Genomic DNA, 6,000 nt, shown 5'->3' with positions numbered 1-6,000 from the left:
AGGAACCGATGCCCACTGCCCCTGGATGAAAGGAACCGATGCCCACTGTGCCCGTGGATGAACGCGCCCGATGCCCACTATGCCGTGGATGAACGCGCCCGATGCCCACTGTGCCCGTGGATGAACGCGACCGATGCCCACTGTGCCCGTGGATGAAAGCGACCGATGCCCATTGTGCCCACGGACGAATCCCATCAGAACTTTGCCCGGGAGATCTTACTTCCCCGGATGTCTAGTCAATACAAACATTTCTAGTCATACCTATCATTGTAAATTGTTCCCGTTCTGGCTCCCCAATCCTCCCCCGGGAAGGGAGATGTTGTATCTTTGTCTAGTCACCAATAGTTTTCCTTTATGCTCACTCTACACCTTCACTCATTACTCTCAATAGTTGCATCTCTCTGTATTGCATGGCCGAGTGGTGGTAAATGACTAGATGTTTATTGTTGATAGAGGGAGGTATATATACAGAGAGATGCAACTATTGAGAGTAATGAGTGAAGGTGTAGAGTGAGCATAAAGGAAAACTATTGGTGACTAGACAAAGATACAACAATGAGTTGGTCCTAAATTGGCAAAAAATGTGGTATCGTCCTTGTGCGCAAAATCGCTGGTGGGCGTTGGTAATCAAAATGTTGAATTATTATTTTTTCCTTCAATCCGTTAATCAAAATGTGGTGATCCCCTTGTCCAATTTCGGTCGGTATTTTGGGACACCAAATCTTGGCAAAAGTTTTGACGTTAAGCATGGACTATATCTAATGCACAGCTAACTTTCCTTTAAAAAAGTTTCATATCGACATGCCAACCTTGCACTTAAATCTTTTCCATTCAGATTAAATCTTGATATTGGCAATTACGTATATCCAAGTTGGGCTCCCAAATCATCGTTCAACATTCACTGAATGTCTGGGATATTAAAAGAAAGCCATCATTTAAAGGATAGTTTTGTAAATCTTATGTTTGGCCTAATCATTTACACTTGGCATTGATAATGGTTTTAGGTATATTCAGCCTATAACTAGACCTTTTTCGTGAAGGCCTCATAAGCCCTAACTTCTGCGCGGGTATAATATGACAATCGCGATCGAGTTTGTCATAATATGGAGGCTGTCATGGTGGGAGATGAAGGCCAATTCTAAATTATTCTTTGGATGTTAGTGCAAATACTTTTTTGTATGAAATTATCATTGCTATAGGACTACGTCCTTTTGAGGCAAATTAAGGTATTGTTGTTGACACCGTCCACCCTGTATCTGCCCTCTAAATGTCCACTTATTACAAAATAACACAAGATCAAATGAGCTTTAGAATTGCAAACCTGCTTCAAGCTCAACAAACTGAGCGTCATTTTCTTCAAACGTTATTTGACACAATCTAAAGCCAATTACCAGACTACAGTACAATAAAAGCAAACAGTTAGAGTAAACAATAAGAGAGCGAAACATTATTTAATCCAGTAAATAAACGATAAGGAACGTTCACCGTTAATGAAAGAAATGCTTCATTAATTAACGATTTGTATCTTACGACTTAACGCCTACATAAGCTCCTTAACTAAGCAATAAATATGATAACATGTCCTAAAATTATCGGTTGCCAATTTATTCCCCTTATTTCAGGCTCGTTTTTCACCTGAGGGCTAACTTGGTTTTTGGGAATGTTTTCTCTTGTTAAAATTCAAGCAAATCTAAGCTTCGTTTAACATCACACATTGATAAAAAAAAACTAGCGTCTGATAAGTTTATTTTTCAATACTCATAAATATAAGTAAATGACCATAACAGAAATCTTTCCACCATTCCCAACACGTTTGGCTGGTTTATTTGCTGCTTAATTAATCAACCATAGCGCATAACGCTCCAACAAACAGTACGTGGTTGTAATGTCCGTCCCACGAGGTGGTCGATTTCTCAGCCTGGTTTTGAAATATCGTAGCGCATTTTTATTTCACTTTTTTGAAGAATCATTCATGGCGAACTAAGCTCTGGCAAAGCCCATAAAACGGAGATGGAAATGAGTTGACTTTAGAGGCACCAAACGAGACGGCGACGGTAATAAAATACCACTGCTCCATGGATCCAGTGATTTCATGTTAATGCATTGATGATATTATCTCACCCTCTAGAGGAAATCCATCGAAGTCGCGAGACGCGCCTCCTCCTCCTTCTCGCTTAAAGGCTGAGAATGAGAATGATAATGGTTCAAACTCATGCAAAAAAAAAAAAACTAACAAATTGGTTTTCCTCGCCTCCCATCACCATTTTCACTGGTTTTCCAATCAAGCCTTCCAGCGACTAAAGACATACAAATACCTTTCAATCCCAACATAAAATGGAAACGGGTGCTTCCCGCAATGCCATCTTCCGACACATTCCGCCTTGACTCGTTTCACACATGATCTTGGAAATGAATCCATTGAGAATGGATGGATGTTGGTTTTCAGGGTAATATAATATCGGCAAAGGGCTCCAAACGGAACGAAAGAACGAACGTACGAGCAAACCAATGATCGAAGAACGGATGGCTGAATAGCATCGTAAGCTCGACCACAGAAGCTAATGGCTCCTTTTGTTTCCAGCCAATGGATCCACCAAAAGAGAATTTCCTCGAGGAATAGTGATTGAGTCCTCTGAGACTGACAGTTTCAGAGTTTGACTAAGTCGACCCAGGAAGTGTTTTTGATTACCTTCTTGGCTTAGCTGGTCTCTTTCCCTGAACCCAAGCTCTCCAACTTAACATCTGAGTAGAGTAGTAGGTCAGACCTTTTGAATCTACAATTTTGAGATCCTTCAAGATGAAACCGACACGAGAAGATCCACATCAGCATTGCTATCATTCATTCTGTGAAGTGAAAAAGAGCGATGCACTCACTGTGCTACAGATTTAAGAACCAAAATGGGATTGCTTAGCACATTTGTGACAACAACCCCAGTCCATGCATGGATGCTTCAGTCAATCGAGAAACTCTCTAAACTTTATGACCACGTCAATATTGGCACTGATTGTGATCTCTTGAGTAAGTAAGAATTGATCAAACAGAATTGCCTGTATTTCATATTGGAAAGTGGGAGTCCGCTATAAAAGGGGAGTTGGGAGAAAATTCACCCTTCAAACGTAGAATTTATTGCTCGATTGCCGTAACGGGGAAAATATATAAATTGTAGTAGTTTAGTTGGCACGGTCAATTGAATCGTTTGCTTGGCGAGGTTGACGACCGATGATCCACAATTTCGACAATATTTCGCGGTTAATGTTGTGTCATACCGGCCAGAGCCATCATATTCATTATCCGGAATGGATAATTTTCCACTATGACAAGCAGATAGAAATTCATTTGCCATAATTAAGCCACCTTAGTCAATGGAAGGCGGTTACTCAAGTAAATAACCAATTTCACGGAGCCAAAACTGTCAGATAGATGATCAGACTTTGACTCCAATCCCAGCGATGAACATTCTAAAGTCGATTCTATCCCTGACGGCACCTCGAGAAAACTTAGTTGTGGAAATGACCGAGAATGCCCCAAAGCAATCCTTTCTTGATACATATTTGACTAGGTCCGTTCGTCTCAAAAGAGTCGATTACGAACGCTTGTCAAAACGAAGACAAGACAACCAATCAATGCATCTCTTCTTTCTTTGAAGGAAGCTGATGCCATCAGTCTGAGGTGAACCATCACTACCACCACTACTACCACCACTACCACACGGAATTCTGAGCTCGTCCAAGCCTTCAAAACTATCAATTATGGCCCTGTGATACCAGATTCTGGCCAGTCCAAGATCGACGGAGAACCACGTTCGGGGCTGGCCAGATTGTGTTTCGAGGCAATCGGGATCAAAGCCCAATATTTCATGTCAAAACAAAAGACCTTGTTTGATCATACAAATTATCCACCAGAATACAATACGCGTACCTCCATCCAAGATGTCTGGCATGAGAGTTCTTGAGAGACTTGCGTGCGACAGCTGTACAATAGCGAATTAGTCGTCCCCCTTTCCCGAACCTCCACTCCATCGCCTGCTCCTTCATTCTTGGGGTTCTCTCGGTTCTCTCGGTTCTCTCGGTTCTCCAGGTTCTCCCGGTTCTCTCCCCTTTTGCTCTTCACGTTTGACGAGACTGCCAAGATAAAATTAACATTGGTGACCACTCTTATCGTTCTAGTATTCATGGTAATTTCATGACTAAGGGAATGAAACAATGGAGTACGTTGAATCCGGTTGAAAAAAAAGGTTTATTAGCCGGCAGTTTAGTTTCAAGGATCGCCGATTTGGCACAAGGATGTCAAGTTCATTTTTGACGATGTTCTGCTCTCCAGATGCTATTGGAAGGTTACTAAATCCTAGTTTGACACCTGGAGTGTGCAAAAAAAATCTCGGGAGCATTCAAATTTGAGCTGATTCATGTGCTATTGCTCCATGTGTATCGCAATAACGTATTGCATGCAAAAGGAGGTTGGTTGTCTCTGACTTAACCGACGATTATTTTTAGTTAAATATAAATCGTTTTTGTTGCTCTATCAAGCGCGAAATGGTAGTTTTACCTTGAAATCCATGAAAAGAAGAAGATTTGCAATATCATTTTGGCCTCCTTTGGTCCAGGTAACCCAGAAGGTAAATTATGTGTGAAATGTAGAGCAATTAACTCAGGAGATGAGGCCTGGCCAAAACGAGAACCAAACAATGGACAAACGATTCATTCCTCTCATTGGCAAATGTCATTGATCATTCTTGTCATGGACTCCTTGAATACTTGGGGGACTACTATTAGGAAACACTCGCTCCGTTCAAAGCTTTGCTTCCTTGAATTTACATAAACAGCGCTCATTTTAGGAACGAAACAACTGCTTCAGACCGCATCAAATTTGCGTTATCGGGTCCTGAATTCACCAAGTCTTTGTCAGTGCCATTTCAGGACAAGTGTCAAGTGAACAGGCTAGTTGGGAAATCTGTCTGAAGTCGATCTAAATTCGATTAAGTCTTGACAAGCCGTGTAAGCGGAGACAATTGCAATTTGAAATGTGATCAAATTGGTCAAGCAGGACAAAGCCAATGACTTTTGGCTGGTCCTTCAGGACAAATGTTGGATATCTTATCGATATCCGCACAAAAGGCCTATGGTACGTGTAGACACTGTTGAATCAAGCGCTTCTTTTGTTTTCGAAGTATTCCATTCCTGGCATAACCCTCAAAAACCACATTGAATCGAAAAGTGAAGTAACGGAACCAAATATAAGCAGTTCCTAAATGCTTGGAGAGGTTAGCCATGCATGAATCTTACAAAATGCTATTACTTTTAAAACGTTGATCGCTTAAAAATGAGAACTTATAACACATTACATATCTAGAGAGCTGCCAAGGAAAGAGCGACAAATACTGTCGCATAAGATGGGGAAAAAATAAAATGTCCTCATATACAGAAAATGTTATTGCACGTTTCCCAGTTCAAATGTATCCGGTCTAATTTAACCCAACGTCGAGGATTGTAATAAAGTTCGAGTGCTTCTTTTGAGAGCGAAGTCGCAGAGAGCAGACACAAAGAAGCGTGTTAAATTATTGGTTTATTACGGATCCGTCCTTCCCTCTGCCTTTGTGCATAAACTGGCCCGACTTGCGATGAATTCCCAGGATCCAATGCCAATGGCGTTCAGCTCTCTCAACAAACCTTGAAACTTAAATTAACTCATTCAGCCAATCCCACCGATAAAAAGGGGACTTTGAAGGGATTTTGCAAATCCAAATGCAATAGCATGTATTGTGTAATTACATGTATAGGCTGCAATTGTTGCTGGTCGCTATCATGTGAGGCAATAAGCTGAACATAGTAAATCGAATGTCACACCACTGTCAAGCCATCACACTGATGTTGCCTCGATTTAATGATTGTTTCTGTGGGAATTTTCCCTAGCAACTTGTCGCTCTTCGATTAACAGCTTGGAATTTTTGGACAGAACTGAATCAAGTCAATCTCTTGTTCATCCAGGGTTGCCATTATCCA

The sequence above is a fragment of the Tigriopus californicus genome, chromosome 3 (genome assembly GCF_007210705.1).
Source record: "Tigriopus californicus strain San Diego chromosome 3, Tcal_SD_v2.1, whole genome shotgun sequence".
Taxonomy (NCBI): Eukaryota; Metazoa; Arthropoda; class Copepoda; order Harpacticoida; family Harpacticidae; genus Tigriopus; species Tigriopus californicus.
This window is presented reverse-complemented; position numbering follows the sequence as displayed.